The following is a 24,323-nucleotide window of genomic DNA, read 5'->3' on the forward strand; positions in this document are numbered from 1 at the left end:
CCTGCCTAACATAGGAGCTGCTGGGGGTAGTCCTGCCTAACATAGGAGCTGCTGGGGTAGTCTACCTAACATAGACTGCTGGGGTAGTCCTGCCTAACATAGGAGCTGCTGGGGGTAGTCCTGCCTAACATAGAGCCGCTGGGGATAGTCCTGCCTAACATAGTGGAGGGGGTAGTCCTGCCTAACATAGAGCTGTGGGGTAGTCTGCTCTAACATAGGAGTTTTGCTGGGGGGTAGTCCTGCCTAACATAGGAGCTGCTGGGGTAAGCCTGCCTTAACATAGGAGCTGCTGGGGGTAGTCCTGCGCATAGGAGCTGCTGGGGGGTAGTCCTGCCTAACATAGGAGCTGCTGGGGGTAGTCCTGCCTAACATAGGAGCTGCTGGGGGGTAGTCTGCCTAACATAGAAGCTGCTGGGGCGTCCAAATGCAGTACGCTTTTACTACACACTGAACACGTAGCTTTACCAGCGTGATCCGAAAAAGCGAGCTATTTTATCCTAGTGTTCTGGGCTTGAGTCAGCAAGTGGAAATCTTGGAAATAGAACCAGACTTCCATTTAAATGAATAGGTGAGCGTTTACACTCAGCAAAAAATCGAATCAATTGTATTTGTCACATGCGCTGAATACAACCGGTACACTTTTACGTGGAATGCTTACGACGTAACCTTTCCAGAGTAATGTATGTGGGGAGAGTGGTGTGTGTGGGTAGAGTCCAGTGAGGTGCAACCAGTAAGAGAGTAGTGCAAAAAAGGGTAGGATGTAAATAGTGGTAGCATTTGATTAATTGTTCAGCAGTCTTATGGCTTTGGGGTAGAAGCTGTTCGGAGCCGGTTGGTCCCAGATTTGGGGCAAAAAAGGGTGGTGGGTATAGATGTTGGACAGGATACTCAGGTGAATTTCTCTCTGTAGCACCTTGTGATCGAGGTGCGGTGAAGGTGAAGTCAAGTGGTGACGCAGCAAGTCAAGATGCTTAATTTCTGCGTCCAATGTGGCAGGCAGTAAGACCTGAAGACTCTTCATGTCTGAATGTCTAGGCTTTGGCATCAGTGGGAGCTGCCACAGTCTTGTTTGGTGTCTCCACTTCCAGGGGCCTGGCGTGTGAACCCTTCAAGAGGTAGCTCGGAGGAGAAAGAGAGCAGGACTCGCAGAGGAGGGAGAGAAGCCCCAAGAGGGGAAAGGGTGAGTGACACACATGCTGGGATTTGCCTGGTTTAACTACCGACAAACAGAAATACATCAGTTAACCAGTCCAGCTCAAGTAAGGTGATCAAAGAGTTTCATAGAGCAGGATCAAGAACTTAGTCTGCTAACAAATGCTCATATGTACTATGATACAAAAATCAAGTGTTATCTTGCGTCTTGTCTCTTGTGTGGTGTGTCTGTTTGCCTGTCTGCTCTGTCTGCATCTCTCTCCCCCATGAAGGCTCAATATGGCGATCCACGTGGTGTGACGCAGGCTAAGAACCTGAAGCAGGACTTCATGTGTCCTCGTGACCTTCTGATCAATCGAGATGCGTAACTTGTTGAGTACCTCTCTGCTGAACCCCAGCGCTGGGAGGAGGTGGACATCTCCTGTGCACTGTGACGTACAGATCTTCGACTGGCTCATGAACTACGTCAAGAGGCACAAATGGCCGTTGATGGCAACAATGACAAACCCAAGCTCGGTAAAGAATTTAATATATGCTCTCGCACTTTCCATATGACCGTACTGGAGCTACATACACTGATGCCTGTACAGTACTGGAAACCATTCACTTACCTGGCCAAGGTCAAATGATAACCATGGAGGACGGCATTGCTGTGATTTGGTCACCAATAGTGGTGTGCTTGTTGGTTGTAGCCTGGCAGTGTGTTTGGTCGGTATGTGGTGTTTGTTGGTTGTTGTGGTAACATTGGCTGGTTATGTGGGTGTTTGTTGGTTGTATGGCAACATTGGTTGGTTATGTGGTGTTTGTTGGTTGTGCTGGTTACAGAGCCCAGCAATGCGGATCTCAATCCTCATCTCCTCCGAGTTCTTGAAGATGGACATGTTAGTAAGTGTTGTAATGGCGTGAGCTGGGTTGCTATGCCGGGTTGCAATGTAGCCGACGTGGAAGCGTTTGGGGCCCTGGTTTTCTGTTGTAGCTGAAGAACAAACGCAAAGTGGCTGAACCTGAAAATATTTTGGACAGATTTTGGCGGGAGTGAAACCTCCCGGGGCCGCCTCTTCCTCTCTGCTGCAGTACATTAACCAGTACATGAACCAGTACCTGGACCAGTACATGGACCAGTACATGAACCAGTACATGAACCAACAAGCTTTTGTTGGTCGTTGAGTAAAATAGAGCGAAGAGGCTTCACTCTTCACTTTAGTCCAAAACAGAAAACGAGGGGCCTTTCGAACTGTTAACTTCCTGTTGCATGGTTGCCATTAGAGGTGTTTTTAGAATTGTAACTTGTTACTTTTATTGCAAGTAGGTGACATATGACCTCCCAAGGCATTGAACAAACTCAATAACCTGTTTATGTTGACCTCTCATGGGTGGAGGAGGTTCTGTACTGTCACATGTTGACCTCTCATACAGTGGGGAGAACAAGTATTTGATACACTGCCGATTTTGCGAGGTTTTCCCTACTTACAAAGCATGTAGAGGTCTGTAATTTTTATCATAGGTACCACTTCAACTGTGAGAGACGGAATCTAAAAGCAAAAATCAGAAAATCACATTGTATGATTTTTAAGTAATTAATTTGCATTTTATTGCATGACATAAGTATTTCATACATCAGAAAAGCAGAACTTAATATTTGGTACAGAAACCGTTTGCAATTACAGAGATCATACGTTTCCTGTGAGGTCTTGACCAGGTTTGCAACACACACTGCAGCAGGGATTTTGGCCCACTCCTCCCTGATAGCAGACCTTCTCCAGATCCTTCAGGTTTGGGCTGTCGCTGGGCAATACGGACTTTCAGCTCCCTCCAAAGATGTTCTATTGGGTTCCGGGTCTGGAGACTGAAGCTACAGGCACTCCAGGACCGAGATGCTTCTTTACGGAGCCACTCCTTAGTTGCCCTGGCTGTGTGTTTTCGTGTCGTTGTCATGCTGGAAGACCCAGCCACAACCCATCTTCAATGCTCTTACTGAGGGGAAGGGAGGTTATTGGCCAAGATCTCGCAATACATGGCCCCATCCATCCTCCCTCAATACGGTGCAGTCGTCCTGTCCCCTTTGCAGAAAAGCATCTCCCCAAAGAATGAAATGTTTCCACCTCCATGCTTCACGGTTGGGATGGTGTTCTTGGGGTTGTACCATCCTTCTTCTTGTCCTCCAAACACGGCGAGTGGAATTTAGAACAAAAGCTCCTATTTTTGTCTCATCCAGACACATGACCTTCTCCCATTCCTCCTCTGGATCATCCAGATGGTCATTGGCAAACTTCAGGGGACGGGCCTGGACATGCGCTGGCTTGAGCAGGGGGACCTTTGCGTGCGCTGCAGGATTTTAATCCATGACGGCGTAGTAGTGTTACTAATGGTTTTCTTTGAGACTGTTGTCCCAGCTCTCTTCAGGTCATTGACTTAGGGTCCTGCCATGTAGTTCTGGGCTGATCCCTCACCTTCCTTATGATCTGATGCCCCACGAGGTGACATCTTGCATGGAGCCCCAGACCGAGGGTGATTGACCGTTCATCTTGAACTTCTTCCATTTTCTAATAATTGCGCCAACAGTTGTTGAAGCCTTCTCACCAAGCTGCTTGCCTATTGTCCTGTAGCCCATCCCAGCCTTTGTGCAGGTCTGCAATTGTATCCCTGATGTCCTTACACAGCTCTCTGGTCTTGAGCAGAATTGTGTGGAGAGGTTGGAGTCTGTTTGATTGAGGTGTGGACTGAGGTGTCTTTTATACAGGAACTCAGTTCAAACAGGTAGCACAGGTAACCATGAGTGGAGAACAGGAGGGCTTCTTAAAGAAAAACTAACAGGTCTGTGAGAGCGGAATTTCTTACGTTGGTAGGTGATCAAATACTTATGTCATGCAATAAAATGCAAATTAATTACTTAAAAATCATAGTAGTGATTTTCTGGATTTTTGTGCACCTATGATAAAAATTACAGACCTCTACATGCTTTGTAAGTAGGAAAACCTGCAAAATCGGCAGTGTATGGCAATACTGTTCAGTACTGTCATATGTTGACCTCTCATAGGTGGAGGAGGTATGTCCAGTACTGTCACATGTTGACCTCTCATAGGTGGAGGAGTATTCAGTACTGTCACATGATTGACCTCTCATAGGTGGAGGAGTGTATTCAGTACTGTCACATGTTGACCTCTCATAGGTGGAGGAGTATTCAGTACTATCACATGTTGACCTCTCATAAGGTGGAGAAGTAGTTCAGTACTGTCACATGTTGAACTCTCATAGGTGGAGGAGTGTATTCAGTACTGTCCCACAAGCACACAGAGGTGCCATCGTGGCCACACCCTGCAACATGAACTGCATCAACAGTAACCTGGCAGCGCATACGCTGACCTCTTCAGCCACAACCGAGGCAGACGACGTCATGGACAGAAAAGACAAGTTCAAAGGTAGGCCTAGAGATTTTGGCAGGCCTGGTAGACCGATCATTCTGCTTCTGCCAACACCTTTGATTTCTCCCTTTCTCAGTAAGTTATTCCAGAAGAAGATTGAGTGTCTCTTCGATCCTGACTATAAGAACCAGGACTCCCCAGGCAACGATCAACTCTGTACAGGTGTGTGGCAGCTCTGGGGGTGCATTGGTCTGTCTGTCATTGGTCTTATTCATTTGGGCACACAACAGAAAACATTTTGCAACAGAAAAATGAAAATGAGCATTTCTTACTGGACAGTGTCGTGACGTGACTTTGCATTAATGTGATTACTGTTATTTATCAAATCAATTAACTATGTTTAATTGTTACTTGATTAAATTAATCATGTAACAATTAACTCATTAGGAAGTTGTGGCACCACGGAAGAAGTTGTTTAACGAGTTAAACTCTTAGAAGATCTCCCGAATTAAACTCTTAGAAGATATATATATATATATATATCTCGATAACAGTCACTTATTAAATCATGACCTCATCAGTCTCATTCTGAATATCGCATAATCCTTGAACCTACAAGAAACCTAACCTTATGGATGAATCAGCAATACACAAATTGGCTTAATTATTTATTTACTAACTAACTAAATAATAACACATAATACATAAACACACACACACACAGTATAGATTATTGATTACTAACGTAATACAATGAAAACAGGTCCCTAGTGGACTGGACTAACAATAGCATGACTGCTTGGTTAGGGGAAGAAGGGGTCAAGTGAAAGGGAGAGACAGAGATTCAATTTATCGTTGTTACATTTGGAAACACGCTCACAGTAATCGTAATACTTAGCACCCTAAACACCGCTCATTCGGATAAGAAATGCAATGCGTATATTTACACGTAGCTGTCCTTGATCGTCGTCTCTCTGTTGAACCACTTTCTCAAAAAACGTTTTGAGTGTTTCATCCCACTTCGGTGAGACTCGGCTTGTCTTCGAATGGCGTGTCTGAGATGGGATTGTCCTTCCCAACTCGTGTCTTCAGTGAAAGTTCTAGATAACTTTACATGCCAGCTGCAGACTGATATGATACAGTCTAGTGAGTTTCTTCTTCTTGTGTAGAGATTGAGAGTTTCAGAGTTTCTCACCGTTTCCTGTTCTTAGAGTGTCAACCATTTGTAACGTTCAGTTTCCGCTGCACGTCGGCTGGTCCTGTAGATGTTCAACCATTTGTAACGTTCAGCTCCCGCTGCACGTCGGCTGGTCCTGTAGATGTTCAACCATTTGTAACGTGAGCTTGCGCTTCACGTCGGCTGGTCTTTCTGGTCTAACCATTTTAAAGCCGTGTAGCCACAGCTCCACGCTTCCTGGTCTCTGATTCAACGTTTCTAACCGTTCTAAACGTCTTTCAAGCCCTCTTGGTAAAAGGGGCGTTCCTACTGGCTGACACGATCTCTGATGGCACTTGGGGTGTGGCTAGTCCCTGTGCATAGTTTATATGAAAAACTATTATTTCATTAAAGACTAAAATCATATTCCTATGTTCACCAAAATACTCTCATACTTAATCATATATTTTATACAACATTTAGATGTAAACTTGACAGATAAAGGGGGTATCCTTCTTAAGTTACAGTATTTGGTTCATACAGTTTTTAATAACATCACAAAATAATAAACAATATGACATGATTATTCTTTAGACCCCCACTGACCATTCCAAACATTCGGATGTTAGGATTATTGTTCCAGTGTTTACTTTTTGGACGTTTATAGTTTTGGCGGCAAAAGTCTCTGGAACAAAGAAAATCTAATTCTTCTCATACTAGAGACCAAAAGGAGTCCTTTTCTGCAAACTATTTATGACCGGCTGTTAAGTCATAAAACCGTCCCAACTCCTCCATCTCCTCTCCTGTGGGAGAGAGGGGGGGGTCTGGCTATCTGTCAGCCATTTGCCAAGCTGATCTGGCACCTTTGATCCTCACCAAGGAGAGAGTCATGACACTAGGTAGATGCCTACCTGTTTCAGTCTGTTTTCTTCTGTTTGTGCCCAATGAATACGACTCATGTTAACCTCTCCTAACCACCGAACTGCAACTTGTCTTTCCCAGGTGTGCTCTGTGCCTGAAGCTGCTGACCAAGGACACAGAGAGGAAGATCTCCTGCATCCCAGGGAAGATCAACATCGACCCTCGAGGAGACATCACCTACACTCACAGCAGGTCCTGTACCACCCAGTTACACCTTGGTGGCGCTTACAACGCCACCAAGCGTTGGTTGTGGGTTCGATTCCCTCTGTGGCCACCCATACAGTGGGGGAAAAAAGTATTTAGTCAGCCACCAATTGTGCAAGTTCTCCCACTTAAAAAGATGAGGCCTGTAATTTTCATCATAGGTACACGTCAACTATGACAGACAAATTGAGAATTTTATTTCCAGAAAATCACATTGTAGGATTTTTAATGAATTTATTTGCAAATTATGGTGGAAAATAAGTATTTGGTCACCTACAAACAAGCAAGATTTCTGGCTTTCACAGACCTGTAACTTATTCTTTAAGAGGCTCCTCTGTCCTCCACGTTACCTGTATTAATGGCACCTGTTTGAACTTGTTATCAGTATAAAAGACACCTGTCCACAACCTCAAACAGTCACACTCCAAACTCCACTATGGCCATGACCAAAGAGCTATCAAAGGACACCAGAAACAAAATTGTAGACCTGCACCAGGCTGGGAAGACTGAATCTGCAATAGGTAAGCAGCTTGGTTTGAAGAAATCAACTGTGGGAGCAATTATTAGGGAAATGGAAGACATACAAGACCACTGATAATCTCCCTCGATCTGGGGCTCCACGTAAGATCTCACCCCGTGGGGTCAAAATAATCACAAGAACGGTGAGCAAAAAATCCCAGAACCACACGGGGGGACCTAGTGAATGACCTGCAGAGAGCTGGGACCAAAGTAACAAAGCCTACCATCAGTAACACACTACGCCGCCAGGGACTCAAATCCTGCAGTGAAAACGTGTCCCCCTGCTTAAGCCAGTACATGTCCAGGCCCGTCTGAAGTTTGCTAGAGTGCATTTGGATGATCCAGAAGAGGATTGGGAGAATGTCATATGGTCAGATGAAACAAAATAGAACTTTTTGGTAAAAACTCAACGCTCGTGTTTGGAGGACAAAGAATGCTGAGTTGCATCCAAAGAACACCATACCTACTGTGAAGCATGGGGGTGGAAACATCATGCTTTGGGGCTGTTTTTCTGCAAAGGGACCAGGACGACTGATCCGTGTAAAGGAAAGAATGAATGGGGCCATGTATCGTGCGAGATTTTGAGTGAAAATCTCCTTCCATCAGCAAGGGCATTGAAGATGAAACGTGGCTGGGTCTTTCAGCATGACAATGATCCCAAACACACCGCCCGGGCAACGAAGGAGTGGCTTCGTAAGAAGCATTTCAAGGTCCTGGAGTGGCCTAGCCAGTCTCAGATCTCAACCCCATAGGAAATCTTTGGAGGAAGTTGAAAGTCCGTGTTGCCCAGCGACAGCCCCAAAACATCACTGCTCTAGAGGAGATCTGCATGGAGGAATGGTCCAAAATACCAGCAACAGTGTGTGAAAACCTTGTGAAGACTTACAGAAAACGTTTGACCTGTGTCATTGCCAACAAAGGGTATATAACAAAGTATTGAGAAACTTTGTTATTGACCAAATACTTATTTTCCACCATAATTTGCAATAAATTCATAAAATCCTACAATGTGATTTTCTGGATTTTTTCTCATATTGTCTGTCATAGTTGACGTGTACCTACGATGAAAATTACAGGCCTGTCTCATCTTTTTAAGTGGGAGAACTTGCACAATTGGTGGCTGACTAAATACTTTTTTTCCCCACTGTACGTAAAATGTATGCACGCATGACTGTAAAGCAGGGGTGTCAAAGTCAAATGGACGGAGGGCCAAATAAAAAAATTTAGCTACAAGCCGAGGGGCCGGACTGTTCGAATGTTCAGTTGAAAAATTTTAAAATGACGCATATAGTCTAGTGAACCTAATTGAACCTACTGAAAACCTAACAAATATATTCCAATATGATCAGATAAATAAAGCAATATTTTCTTATGGCTCTGTCAGTAATCTTTAATTTTCAACAGACACAAAAGACAAATTTCCTTTATATAAAAATCCCCATAACATGAACATTAAATGAAAGAAACCGGTATTCAAGGCACCATCAGTAGCCTATATTTTCTATTTTAGCAAAAGTGGGCTAAATTTACTTCAAAGAAAAAAACAATAATAGCAATTTTCTATCATCCACTCAACTGAAATATTTTTAAAATATAATTGGATTGAAATACAATAAAAATAAAGTGCAAAAATCTATTAATCAAAAACAACACTTTGTTTAAGGAGAAGTAACATGCAGTGAAAACAAATATTAAACTTTAACTTTTAAACTTGAACTGAGTAAAAACTCTAAATATGTGATTGCACAGTAATGTTCACTTGTTTGAGGTTGAGGGTGATACTTGGTGGTGTCCCATCTTTTCCACAAGTTCATCAATGTTCGGGGTAAGGCTCTGAGCTGAGAAATCCTCAGAATTGAGTGGAGGTGTTCAGCAGTAAGTCGACTTCTGTGTGATGTTTTGTTCAGGTTCATCAAAGAAAAACAGTTGTTCACACAGGTATGTGCTGCCAAACATAGACAACGTTTGAGCAGCCTGGATGCGCAGCTGGGGCATTGTGTCGGGAGGAAACGGGCGAACTCCGCAGCACCCACTGCCGCATATTTTGCCCTCAGTGCATCATTGCATTGGAGGTCAATCAACTCCATTTGGAGGTTTGGTGGTGAGCTTTCCACGTCAACAGCAAATGGGTTACCCGAGCAGTTCCAACCTGCTTTTTTGTGCTTCAAAGTCAGCAAATCGGCGTCGAAAGTCGGCACCGCTTTTAATTCCTCTGCCTTTTGTAGCCTTTGTTCCATGTCCATTATTCTTGTTTTTGTCCGCGTGTTTCGTTTCATAATGTCGTCTCAGATTATACTCTTTCAGTACCGCCACACTTTCTCCACACAGAAGACACACAGGTTTTCCAGCTACCTCCGTGAACATATACTCCGACTCCCACCTTGTTTGAAACCCCCGGTTCTCAGTGTCCACCTTCCGTTTGCCATTTTTTGATGGGTATCTGAAAGTTAATTTTACTGTGATGCTGACGACTGCTGTGCCAATAAATATTGAAATGAAGCAGGCTACTGCTCGAGTGCGTCACCGTTGCATTGTGGGAAATGTAGTATTGGTGCGTGTAAAGATCTGCGGGCTGCCGGCTTGCTGCGGTCTGCGGGCGGTTCTAATAATAAATCAAGATCATCCCAGGGGCCGTAAAAAACCTTCTCGCGGGCGGATGTGGCCTCATGCGGCCTTGACTCTGACATATGTGCTGTAAAGGGTCTATCAGAGTACCAAACATGGACTCGTACGCACTAAAAATGTTCTAGAATATTGCACCGTTGGGTTTCATACTATTCAAATTCTCAGCGCAGCTCAAGCAATTTCTCTAACTGTCAACACATTCAAATTAATAGAGGGACGTGTACCGGAAAGTCTGTTGGTGTAACGATCCCGGCAGTCTGAGTCGGGTCCTGTCTGGTGACTAGTGTTTTGTTAAGTAATCTCCAGTTTCCGAGGGTTCGAACTCGCTCCGGGAGCTCTTGATTTCCGCACCTGCATCCCATCAGCAATCTGCACACCTGGTCCTGATCATCACCCTTCTTAGGCTCTGGCCTAACATCCAGTTCCTGCCGGATCGTTAGCCATGAACAGTATGTTTGTCAGCGTATCAGCCTTTGAGTTTCTAGCGTTAGTTTTGTTGTTTTGCACCTTGTTGATTTGCTGTGTACTCACCTCCGTTTTGTTCTGTCTGCAGTCTCTCACCCGAACCTTCACCCAACCTCTGCCTGATGGTCGGCGGCTGCCGAGCCATTTCTGGACCTACCACTGCACCCTCAACAACCCATCCACGCCACCCCGCTCTGTTCCCTGGATTATTCAGCCTCACTCGGGAGTCAATTAAAATAAACACCCACCTTTGTCTCAAAGTACCTTGTCCTGGTCTGCTTCTGGGTTCTGGCTTAGTAAACTGTGACGGAACGATCCGGCCAGTAATGAACCCAGCGGACCTGGACTCTGTTCGCCATGCCATTACCCAGCAGGAGAAGATGTTGGGCCATCATAGCACGGTACTACAGGAGATCGCGTTGTCAGTTGAACCTTTCTACCGGTCTGACGGAGGTTCAGAACCAACGCAAGTGCCCGGTGGAGGATCCACTACGGTTTCACCCATCTCGCCTGCCGCTTCTGAAGTTGTGTCCCTCCGTGAGCCCAAGGTTCCGGCCGGATAAATATGAGGGGAGCTGGGAAGATGCCGTTCCTTCCTTATGCAGTGTGGATTAGTGTTCCGATCTACAGCCCTACTCTTATGCCACAGACAAGGCTAGGATAGCCTTTGTGATTGAGTTGCTGCGTGGTCGGCGCTGGAGTGGGCTTCAGCCGTTTGGGAACGACAGGATCCCTGCATGGCTTCATACCAGGGGGTTCACGGCCGAGATGAGGAAAGCTCTTCGACCATTCCGTCCGAGGGAGGGACGCAGCTAGGCGCCCGGTTTTCTCTTCACCAAGGAACTTGCAGCGTGGCCGACTTCGTGATCGAGTTCAAGACGTTGGCTGTGGAGAGTGGGTGGAACGCAGGGGAGTCTCTGCAAGCGGCCTTTACCAGGGTCTGTCGGAGCAGCTCAAGGATGAGTTGATCTCCTATCCGGAGCCTAGTGACCTGGACAGCTTGGTAGCCTTGTCTATTCGGGTGGATAATCGAGTCCGAGAGCAAGGGAGGGAGAAGCAATGGGGTCCGTCCAATCGATCAGCTTCTCAGTTCCCAGTCGGGTCGGGTGGTGGACCAGAACACGTCGATCATTCTCCACCACAAAGGATTAGTGGAGAGGACCTCTCTCCCGATTCTGAACCCATGCAAGTGGGGCGGCACGGGTTAACCAAGGAGGAGCGTCAACATAGACGTAAGACCAACTGCTGCCTCTACTGTGGTCGCTCGGGACATTACATCTCCACTTGTTCCCGGCGGTCGTCAAACTGCCCGGCTCGCTAAAGTTGGGAGGACTTTTAGCGCAGCCAGTTTCAACCTCTCAGTACCTCTGTCAGACCCGTTTCTCGGCTACCCTTGTGAACAGGAATCAAAGCTTAGAGATTAACGCTTTTATCGATTCAGGTGCCGATGGAAGCTTTCTTGATGCCGAGTTGGTGGAACAGCTGGGGCTTTCCAAGGAGCAATTGCCGGAAGCCATTAGCGACCACTCTGAACGGCAGTAGTCTGGCACGTATCACGATGAGGACTGAACCGGTTAAGATGCGGTTGTCGGGGAATCATTCTGAGATGATTTCATTCTTCATTCTGCCCGTCTTCCCATGTTCCTCTGGTCCTTGGATACCCCTGGCTGAAGGAACACAATCCCACGTTCGATTGGGTGACGGGCAAGGTAACGAGTTGGAGCCTTGATTGTCATGCTAACTGTCTCAAGACTGCCTGCCCCATTCGGTTCCCAGTCAGGTGATTGAGGCTAAACCCCCAGATTTGTCCCTGGTTCCCGAGACATATCACGATTTGGGGGAAGTTTTCAGTAAGCAGAAGGCTCTGTCACTCCCCTCCCCCACCGACCATATGATTGTGCCATCAACCTGTTCCCGGGAGCTGTCTACCCCAAGGGAAGGTTATACAGTATCTCCCGACCTGAACGTGAGGCGTTGGAGACCTACATCAAGGAGTCCCTAGCGGCTGGTCTCGTTAGTCCCTCGTCATCACCCCTGGGGGGCAGGATTCTTCTTTGTGGGTAAGAAGGATGGCTCTCTTCGACCGTGTATTGATTATCGGGGGTTGAATGCCATCACGGTCAAGAACAAGTATCCCCTGCCCTTGATGAGTTCTGCCTTCGACTCCTTACAGGGTGCTACGGTATTCACCAAGCTAGACCTACGCAATGCGTATCACATGGTCCGGATCAGAGAGGGGGGACGAGTGGTTGACGGGTTTCAATACACCGATGGGTCACTCGAGTATCAGGTGATGCCGTTTTGACTGACCAATGCCCCAGCGGTATTCCAGAGTATGGTGAACGACGTCCTGAGAGATATGATCGGTCTCTTTGTGTTTGTTTACCTGGATGACATTCTGATCTTCTCGAAGGAACCTTCCGACCACGTCCAGCATGTCCGGCAGGTTCTGCAGCGATTGTTGGAGAATCGCCTGTTCGTGAAGGCCGAGAAGTGCGAGTTTCACGCCCACACGACATCCTTTCTCGGGTACATCATCTCCAGGGGAGAGATTAGGATGGACCAGGAGAGAAGGTTAGAGCGGTTCTGGAATGGGCCCAGCCCGGTACGAGATTGCAGCTCCAGAGATTTTTGGGGTTTGCGAATTTCTACCGCAGATTCATCCGGGATTACAGCCGGTGGCCGCTCCGTTAACTGCCTTGACTTCCAGTATCAGGACCTTCAAGTGGAATCCGGAGGCGGATCGAGCGTTCTGGATTTGAAGAGGCGATTCACCAACGCACCGATTCTCTCTCAACCGGACACGGCCCGTCAGTTCGCCGTTGAAGTGGACCAGCGTCTGATGTGGGAGTTGGCGCCATCCTGTCGCAGCGATGCTCCACGGACAGTAAACTCCATCCCTGCGCCTACTACTCTCGTCGCCTTTCGCCTGCGGAGAGGAATTACGGTGTGGGTAACCGGGAGCTTCTCGCGGTGAAACTTGCCTTGGAGGAGTGGCGCCACTGGTTGGAGGGGGGCGGAGCAACCGTTTATTGTCTGGACGGACCACAAGAATCTTGCTTACGTGCAATCGGCTAAACGTCTCAACTCCCGTCAGGCCAGGTGGGCGTTGTTTTTCGGACGATTCAAGTTTTCCTGACGTTCCGACCTGGATCTAAGAACGGCAAGGCGGACGCCTTGTCCCGGATGTTCTCCAAGACGGAGGGAGAGTGGGTCCAAGACCGAGACACTTCTCCCCGGAACTGCGTCGTGGGAGCAGTTATGTGGAAGATTGAGGAGGAGGTGCTGGCGGCCCTTCGGACTCAGCCCCGGTCCCGGTAACGGTCCACCCGGTCGGTTGTTTGTGCCTGAGTCGGTTCGTCCTGCGGTCCTCAAATGGTCCCACGCCAGCAAGATGGCTTGTCACCCTGGCGTGGCTCGGACAATGGCGTTTCTTCGCAGACGTTTTTGGTGGCCTGCCATGGCCGAGGATACTCGGGGTTTTGTGGCTGCCTGTCCAGTGTGTGCGCAGAATAAGAGTACCAATCGGCCCAGCTCTGGACTACTTCACCCCCTTCCTATTCCCGGCGTCCATGGTCGCATCTGGCCCTGGACTTCGTCCACTGGGTTGCCCGCTTCTGAGGGGAACACGGTCGTTCTGACTATCGTGGACAGATTCAGCAAGTTCGCCCACTTTGTGCCAATTGCCAAGCTTCCTCTGCCTCGGAGACGTCCGAGATCCTGGTTAGGGGAGGTTTTCAGGGTCCACGGTTTGCCCAGTGATATCGTTCCGACCGTGGCCCTCAGTTTACCTCTGCTGTCTGGAAGTCCTTCTGTTTGGCCATTGGAGCTACAGTCAGTCTCACATCTGGTTTTCACCCCCCAATCCAATGGTCAGGCGGAGAGAGCCAACCAGAAGATGGAATCCACGCTACGCTGTCTGGTCTCTTCCAACCCCACCTCCTGGGTCTCTCAGTTGCCTTGGGTTGAGTATGCCCACAATACTCTCCCTACATCTGCCACTGGGATGTCTCCCTTCCAGTGCCTGTATGGCTACCAACCTCCCCTGTTCCCTTCTCAGGAGAAGGAGCTCTCAGTGCCTTCTGTTCCAGGCCCATATTCGTCGTTGCCACCGGACCTGGCATCGGGCCAGAAAGGCACTCCTTAGAGTTTCGGACCGGTATCAGCTCCAGGCGAATCGTCGCCGGATCCCCGCTCCCACCTATACCATCGGAGATAGGGTTTGGTTGGCCACACGGGATCTTCCGTTACGGACTGAGTCTAGGAAGTTGTTACCGAAGTTCATTGGTCCGTTTGTGGTGGAGAAGGTGATCAATCCAGTGGCAGTTCGACTCAAACTACCGAGGACGCTCAGAGTCCATCCCACCTTTCATGTCTCCTGCCTCAAGCCTGTCTTCCTCAGTCCTCTGTTGCCTCCTCCGCCTCCTCCTCCTCCTCCTCGGATGATCGGAGGTGGTCCTGCCTACGGTGCGTCGCATCATGGATTCCAGACGGCGGGGCGGGGTTTCCAGTATCTCGTGGACTGGGAGGGGTATGGTCCTGAAGAGAGGAGTTGGATTCCGCGGCGACAGGTCCTAGATGCTGACCTCATCAGTGACTTCACCGCCTCCATCCTGGCGCTCCGGGAGTCCGCCCGGTGGCGTTACGTCGGAGGGGGGTACTGTAACGATCCCGGCAGTCTGAGTCGGGTCCTGTCTGGTGACTAGTGTTTTGTTCGTAATCTCCAGTTTCCCGAGGGTTCGGGAACGCTCCGGGAGCGCTCTTGATTTCGCACCTGCATCCCATCAGCAATCTGCACACCTGGTCCTGATCATCACCCTTCTTAGGCTCTGGCCTAACATCCAGTTCCTGCCGGATCGTTAGCCATGAACAGTATGTTTGTCAGCGTATCAGCCTTTGAGTTTCTAGCGTTAGTTTTGTTGTTTTGCACCTTGTTGATTTGCTGTGTACTCACCTCCGTTTTGTTCTGTCTGCAGTCTCTCACCCGGAACCTTCACCCAACCTCTGCCTGATGGTCGGCGGCTGCCGAGCCATTTCTGGACCTACCACTGCACCCTCAACAACCCATCCACGCCACCCGCTCTGTTCCCTGGATTATTCAGCCTCACTCGGGAGTCAATTAAATAAACACCCACCTTTGTCTCAAAGTACCTTGTCCTGGTCTGCTTCTGGGTTCTGGCTTAGTAAACTGTGACAGTTGGTTGGGAATTGTGGGGAGATACACGTTCGGGCTGTGCGTGCCCCGCGGATGGTGGTCACAGAGCTGCGTAGCTATGTTACATTGGGATGCCGGACCAACGTCTCTCAGCGTCTGTAGACTGTGATTTACGGTTAAGTCGCTTTGGATAAAAACGTCTGCTATATGGAATATATTATTATTATTATTATTATTATTATTATTATATTACTTATTTCTGCTCTATCAAGATACATCTTCACTGTTATCCTATGGATGTTTATAGTGATAAATGCTAAAGAAACCATGTCATTATTAGGTAAATATATTATAGCTACAATTTACCATGTCATTTCAAAGTATATCCCAGGTAGAAAGGGTACTTAGCAATAAAGCACAGTAAAGCCTGAATATCCGTCTCCAAGGACCAGTAAGTAGCCTTGCCTGAGCAAGCCGGAACGGCTCATAGGAGCAGGAGCCTATCTCCTGTTTGTGTAGCGAGGCAGCGTGATGTACCAGTACACCCCCTGGACAGGACACTAGTCTATCTCAGGGCCTTACCCCCAATCTATCTCCTTAATGCTGAGTGCCAAGCAGAACTCCCAACCTTCCAATCTCAGGGCCTTACCCCCAATCTATCTCCTTAATGCTGAGTGCCAAGCAGAACTCCCAACCTTCCAATCTCAGGGCCTTACCCCCAATCTATCTCCTTAATGCTGAGTGCCAAGCAGAACTCCCAACCTTCCAATCTCAGGGCCTTACCCCCAATCTATCTCCTTAATGCTGAGTGCCAAGCAGAACTCCCAACCTTCCAATCTCAGGGCCTTACCCCCCAATCTATCTCCTTAATGCTGAGTGCCAAGCAGAACTCCCAACCTTCCAATCTCAGGGCCTTACCCCCAATCTATCTCCTTAATGCTGAGTGCCAAGCAGAACTCCCAACCTTCCAATCTCAGGGTGGACACTCTAACCATAAGGCCAATGAGTTGGTTCCAAGGACCAGGCTGGACAAAATTGTTTAGTGGCGGAACAGCTTCAAGAAACATGAACAGAATAAAGGACAGTCATTTCTATGACTACCTCTGGTCTGTAGGCAGAAGAGATGGGAGGTCCATGATTACATGTTCTATGACTACCTCTGGTCTGTAGGCAGAAGAGATGGGAGGTCCATGATTACATGTTCTATGACTACCTCTGGTCTGTAGGCAGAAGAGATGGGAGGTCCATGATTACATGTTCTATGACTACCTCTGGTCTGTAGGCAGAAGAGATGGGAGGTCCATGATTACATGTTCTATGACTACCACTGGTCTGTAGGCAGAAGAGATGGGAGGTCCATGATTACATGTTCTATGACTACCACTGGTCTGTAGGCAGAAGAGATGGGAGGTCCATGATTACATGTTCTATGACTACCACTGGTCTGTAGGCAGAAGAGATGGGAGGTCCATGATTACATGACAGGGCTGTATGAGGAGCTGAAGTCCTGGGTGCTGGTCTACTGGAGGATCTGGGGGTACCGTCAACCACCTCACCTGCTCCCACTGCCAACAGGTAGGGGGGTTTGCGTGTGTGTTTTGTGCGTGCGTGCATACTCCAGACAGGCCCTAGTAACATTTGTGTAATGACAATGCATTCAGAATGATTGTTTGTCAAAACCGTGTGTGTGTCCAGGCGTTTGTGTGTGCAGAGCTGTCCCACTGTCGGTATCACCCAGAGGGTGTGTTGTACCCGGGCATGGGGGCAGAGCAGGGCTGGCACGGGACGGGCATCTACCCTGCTGCAACCAGAGGACGCCACGCTGACCCCACCGGCATGCCCAAGGTAGGAATACACACTCACTCACTCACACTTGGAGTTGTGAGGTGACCATGTTTTGAATAGTTTACACATTTAACACACTTCACACTTGAATCTTGTCAAAACCGTGTGTGTGTGTGTCTGTGTGTCTCAGGGCTGTAAGATGCGGGACCACATAGTGAATGTGTCAGACAGTGGAGACTGTACTGGGGACCACCAGGTAAACTCAGCCCAGACCAGACTACTCAACGACCTGCTACTACACAGAGAGACAGTGTGTGTACCCAGCACCCCCCCTCCAGAGACAGGGTAAGAGACAGTGTTGTACCCAGAACACCCCCTCCAGAGACAGGGTAAGAGACAGTGTGTGTACCCAGAACACCCCCTCCAGAGACAGGGTAAGAGACAGTGTGTGTACCCAGTACACCCCCTCCAGAGACAGGGTAAGAGACAGTGAGTGTGTGTGTGCGTGCGTGGTGTGTTTTTGTGTCTTATGATAGGTTTAGCGTTTAATGGTACTCCCCTGTTCTCTCTCTCTTTCTCTCTGTGTGTCTGTGTGCCAGGCCTGTAGAGTCCCCCTCCAGTGGTTCGGAGAGGGGGGAGCGGGTACTGGACTGTGACATCCTGGTAGAGCCGGGGCTTCTGGGACTTCAGAGAGTAGAGGGCACCACCGTGAGTCTACAACTATTTATTTATTTATCCAGGCAAATTCATATTCACAACTAGAATGAAAAGTTTAAAGAAACTTTAGTGTGCTTGCTCAAACTTGTTATTTACAATGACGACCAGACATCATTGATATACCTATCTGGCTACACATTTGTCTACTAGCTACATACTACATTAAATCTGATTTTAAACCTAACCTTAACCACACTGCTAACCCTAATGCATAATCAATCCTAACCTTATATTAATTTTGTTAAAATTAATTTTTACGATCTAGCCAATTTTGACCTTGCTGCTGGCCCATCTTCAGAAATCACTCGGTTCTGCCTACAGGGCAAGATTCATGACAATAAACGTTGACTTGCGCTTGATTTGTGGAGTCATCGATAGGCCTATAGTCTGATTCAACCTATTTCAAACAGATACACTATAGGCCTAGCTAACTCAACCTATTTCTTTGCAGTTTTCCCTGTTGAAAAACTGGAGCCGGCAACTGGTATGATCAACTTCTATTGTTTCCAGATGTAATTGTGCTGCAGTGTGTGTGTGTCCGTGTCTGTATTGGTGTGTTTGTGTGTGTATGAGGTGACATGTTACAGTAGTGACACAGTATACCTTAGTACCAACTGAACCAGCTGAAGCCTGAGGGCCAGTCTGTTCACGCTGTCATTCCAACTCCTCATGCTTAGTTAATGAGCAAATGGTGTAAGGTTAGACCCCAAACAGATCTGGGACCAGGCTATCTAAGCCCTGACATGCCCTCCTTTGATCCCCTGTGTCAGAGGCAGCAGACGCTGCTGTCTGAGGATGAGGAGTATACCACGGGGTCAGAGGTCACTGAGGACGAGGTGGGGGATGAAGAGGAGGCCACCAAGAAACAAGGTAGAGTAATTAGGCTCTCTGATTTGGTTTATACTCTAATTGAAAAACATTATGGCTGAGAGGGATGAGGCAAAGGGAATAGCAAATTAGTCTGACAACACAGCAGACTGGCAAACATACAGGCAACTGAGAAATCACACAACTAAACTAAACAAAAAGAAGAATCAACTATACTATGGAACAGAGATAAATGATATAAAGAATGATAGTAAAAGCTCTGCAGTATTTTTAAATGAAATTCTAGGCGAAAAGCTAACTCTGCTCCATCTGTCATTGAGGCAGAGGGCTTGTTCATTTAAAAACGTTGATATTGCCAACCACTTTAATAGCTTTTTATTGACAAGATTAGCTAATTTAGGCATGACATTCAAACAACAAACGCTGAGCCTTCATACATAATGGACCAAATAATGAAAGACGAGCACTGTAGTTTTGAGTTACACAAAGTGGGTGTGGAAGAGGTGAAAAAATGGTTGCTATCTATAAATAAGGACAAACCACCTGGGACCGACAACCTGGATGGTAAATTGCGGAGGTTGGTGGCGGAATACATTGTTACTCCTGTTTGCCACATCTTCAATTTAAGCCTAGAAGACGGTGTGTGCCCTCAGACATGGAGGGAGGCAAAGGTCATTCCGCTGCCCAATTATAGCAGAGCACCCTTTAATGGTTCAAACAGCCGACCAATCAGCATGTTACAAGTGCTTAGCAAACTCTGAAAAAAATTGTGTTTGATCAAATACAAAGTTATTTTACAGAAAACTAATAAACAACAGACTTTCAGCACGCTTATAGGGAAGGGTACTCAACATGCTTGGCACTGACACAAATGACTGATGATTGGCTGAAAGAAATTGATACAAAGAAGATTGTGGAAGATGCTCTGTTAGACTTTAGTGCAGCTTTGGATGTCATTGGTCATAACCTATTGCTGAAAAAAACGTAGGTGTTTAAAAATTAAAAGTCATTTTTCAACCACTCCACACATTTCTTGTTAACAAACTATAGTTTTGGCAAGTCGGTTAGGACATCTACTTTGTGCATGACACAAGTAATTTTTCCAACAATTGTTTACAGACAGATTATTTCACTTATAATTCACTATATCACAATTCCAGTGGGTCAGAAGTTTACATACACTAAATTGACTGTGCCTTTAAACAGCTTGGAAAATTCCAGAAAATGATGTCATGGCTTTAGAACCTTCTGATAGGCTAATTGACATCATTTGAGTCAATTGGAGGTGTACCTGTGGATGTATTTCAAGGTCTACCTTCAAACTCAGTGCCTCTTTGCTTGACATCATGGGAAAATCAAAATAAATCAGCCAAGACCTCAGAAAAAAAAATTGTAGACCTCCACAAGTCTGGTTCATCCTTGGGAGCAATTTCCAAAGCCTGAAGGTCCACGTTCATCTGCCTTACAAACAATAGTACGCAAGTATAAACACCATGGGACCACGCAGCCATCATACCGCTCAGGAAGGAGACGGCGTTCTGTCTCCTAGAGATGAACGTACTTTGGTGTGAAAAGTGCAAATCAATCCCAGAACAACAGCAAAGGACCTTGTGAAGATGCTGGAGGAAACAGGTACAAAGTATCTATATCCACAGTAAAACGAGACCTATATCGACATAACCTGAAAGGCCGCTCTGCAAGGGAAGAAGCCACTGCTCCCAAAACCGCCATAGAAAAGCCAGACTATGGTTTGCAACTGCACATGGGGACAAAGATCATACTTTTTGGAGAAAATGCCTCTGGTCTGATGAAACAAAAATAGAACTGTTTGGCCATAATGACCATCGTTATGTTTGGAGGAAAAAGGGGCAGATTGCAGCGAAGAACACCATCCCAACCATGAAGCACGGGGGTGGCAGCATCATGCTGTGGGGGTGCTTTGCTGCAGGAGGGACTGGTGCACTTCACAAAATAGATGGCATCATGAGGAAGGAAACTTATGTGGATATATTGAAGCAACATTTCAAGACATCAGTCAGGAAGTTAAAGCTTGGTCGCAAATGGGTCTTCCAAATGGACAATGACCCCAAACATACTTCCAAAGTTGTGGCAAAATGGCTTAAGGACAACAAAGTCAAGGTATTGGAGTGGCCATCACAAAGCCCTGACCTCCAATCCTATAGAAAATGTGTGGGCAGAACTGAAAAAGCGTGTACGAGCAAGGAGGCCTACAAACCTGACTCAGTTACACCAGCTCTGTCAGGAGGAATGGGCCAAAATTCACCCAACTTATTGTGGGAAGCTTGTGGAAGGCTACCCGAAACGTTTGACCCAAGTTAAACAATTTTAAAGGCAATGCTACCAAATACTAATTGAGTGTATGTAAACATCTGACCCACTGGGAATGTGATGAAAGAAATAAAAGCTGAAATAAATCATTCTCTCTACTATTATTCTGACATTTCATATTCCTAAAATAAAGTGGTGATCCTAACTGACCTAAGACAGGGAATTTTTACTATGATTAAATGTCAGGAATTGTGAAAAACTGAGTTTAAATGTATTTGGCTAAGGTGTATGTAAACTTCAGACTTCAACTGTATCTAATAGAACACAGAGGGTTTTCGTTAATGGATGCCTCTCTCATGCAAATTCAGTTGAGTGTGGTGTTCCGCAGCGCAGCCGGCTAGGGACATTGTTTTCCATTTTTACTAATGACCTTCCACTGACCTTGAATAAAGCCTGTGTGTCTATGTACGCTGACGACTCAACAGTATACACGTCGGCTGCAACAGTAAAATAAATAACTGACACCCTTAACATAGAGCTCCAGTTAGTTTTAGAATGGTTAACAAGCAATAGGCTGGAGCTAAATATCAAAAAAATGAAAAGCATCATTTTTGGGATAAATCACTTGCTCAATGCTAAACCTAATTTAGATCTATTATTGAATAATGTGGCGATTGAGCAAGTTAAGGAGACTAAACTGCTGGGTGTCACCCTAGCAAGCTGTCATCAAAACATATAGACTCAATGGTTGCTAAAATAGGAAGAGGTCTGTCAATGATATGGCGTTGCTCTGCCTTCTTGACATCTGTCGACCAGAAAGGTCCTTTAGGCCCTAGTTTTGGTATTGGAGGTGTTGAAGGTACCGAACTGTCTGTTCAAGCAGTTGGCACACAGTTCGGACACTTGTCGGTACAACACAGGACATGCAACCAGAGGTCTCTTCACAGTCCCCAGGTCTAGGACAGAGGCTGGGAAACACACAGTATTAAATAGAGCCATGACTACATGGAACTCTCTGCCACCCCAGGTAACTCAAACTAGCAATAAAAGCAGATTCAAAAAGCAGATAAAAAAAACACCTTACTGCACAAAGGGGACTGTGAAGAGACACAGCCTTTTTATTTATCTTGTATTGTAATTTGCACTGTATTATACCTAGATATTGTGTGTATGTACTGATATGTGGGCTATGTGTGGCGTTGTAAATGTATGTATTTCAGTCCTTGACTAATAATGTTCTGTACTATGTATTATGTCATGTTCCATGTGGACCCCAGGAAGAGTAGCTGATGCTTTTACAGCGGCTAATGGGGATCCTAATAAATACCAAAATGCCAATTACCAAACAGGCTTTCAAACAAGGTAGAGTAGGGGAGAATCTCAATTGCGTTTCCTTGATTCCTCGTGTCCTCTCTCCTCGCCTTCTTCTGAAAACCCATTGGATGAGAAGGTCAGAGGGGAGGGACCTCTGACCTCGTCTAATGGGCTTTGAGAAGGTGGTGAGGAAAGAGGACACGAGGAATCAAGGAAACTCAATTGAGATTGTCCCTATGTCAGAAGACCACACTGTATGTTATGATGAATCACCACTGTGTTTATTTAAATAAATAAATGAACATATCTAAATGAAGAAGTAAGGTGTAGCGCACTACAGCCAGCAGATGGCAGTACCTTATGGGTGCATGGGCTGTTCATTGTGAAATTGAATTGGGGTTTGTATACATTTTTTAAATCTGTCTGCAGCTATGAGCTATCAGTTGTAATTGAATCATGAATGTATGTGTACACTGCTTATGGATGTAACAACATATGGGTTTTCTATGTGTTCATTGTTAGCTGCTAAGAAGGCCAAGAAGTCGAGCAAACCTCTGAAGAGGCAGATGTCCTCACCCAGTTTCCACCGCAAAGAGAAAGCAGTGGAGAAAGTGAGTCTACTTCTCTCGTTTATACCTGAGACTTAAATAATTGCAATTTTCTTACTTTTCCAAATTCTGTTGGTTTCTTTACAGACACCTTCGAGGGACAACACTCCATTCAGGTGAGGTCAACTTCATGCTTCTTCATCTATTTCACCATTTATGTATCTATGTTTTAAATAGTTTGTGTTTCCAGAGTGAGTGCCCAGAAGAGTAAATGGGACAGCTCTCGCTCCATGCGCTACAACCAGGATGCCCAAAGAGAGGAAGGTAACACAGGCCTCCGTTAACTTTGTGTGTGTGCGTGGTGTTACGATAGTTATGTGCATTATAATTGTCCTCTCTCTCTCGCTCTCTCTTCCTCTTCCCCTCCCTCCCCCTCTCTCTCCCCCTCCGTGTCCCCCAGACCAGCGGCGTATGGTGGAGATCATTGGCCATCTGACTAAGATGAGGTTTGGAGAGCAGGACCAGAGCAAGTCCAAGGACACTAAAGAGGTGTGTAGTAGTGAGTTGATTACACCTTTATTTTTAGTAGGGGATAAAACACTAGAAAGTTGAAACATGAAACTTTCTTCATTTACATTGTGTATAGTGTGGTTGTCACTGGTGATTGTGGTTGTTCCAGCGTGCAGCAGGGATCTACTCCAGGCTAGAGGCCCAGTTCAAGTCCTCCTCCCAGGCCAGCGGACGACAGAGTGGTCCTGAGAAAACCCTCAGGTACACACACACACAGGCACATTGTCTCCCCCTACCCTCCTATGTCTGTCTCCCCCTTTTCTGAATTAGTTGTCCCCCCGTTCTGTCTTCTTTTAGAGTGAAGCCGCGCTTCAGTCAAGCTCGGCCCACATAGATGTTGGAAAGAGGAGATGGAGGAAGTGAGAGGATGAAGAGAGAGGAGGAAGAAGAGAGGGGGAGAGAGAGGAGGATGGAGAGAGAGGAGGGGAAGAGAGGGAGGGAGAGGAGGTGGAAGGGAGAGGGAGAGAAGAGAGGAGGAGGGGGAAGAGAGGGAGGGAGAGGAGGAGGGAGGGAGAGGAGGTGGAAGGGAGAGGGAGAGAAGAGAGAGGAGGAGGGGGGAGGGAGGAGGAGGAGGAGGGGGGGAGGGAGGAGGAGGAGGGGGGAGGAGGAAGGAGGAGGGGGAACAGAGAGGGAGAGGGATGGAGGGAGGGAGAGAGGAGGAGGGAGAGAGAGGAAGAGGAAGGGAGAGGATGAAGAGAGAGGAGGAGAGGATT

At 46.8% G+C, this 24,323-nt stretch overlaps 1 pseudogene; it reads left to right on the forward strand.

Moving 5' to 3' along the window:
* Positions 1-1,512: 1,512 nt before the first annotated feature.
* Positions 1,513-24,019, forward strand: LOC123490427 (annotated as a pseudogene).
* Positions 24,020-24,323: the final 304 nt, after the last annotated feature.

This window comes from Coregonus clupeaformis, unplaced genomic scaffold (genome assembly GCF_020615455.1).
Source record: "Coregonus clupeaformis isolate EN_2021a unplaced genomic scaffold, ASM2061545v1 scaf3943, whole genome shotgun sequence".
NCBI lineage: Eukaryota > Metazoa > Chordata > Actinopteri > Salmoniformes > Salmonidae > Coregonus > Coregonus clupeaformis.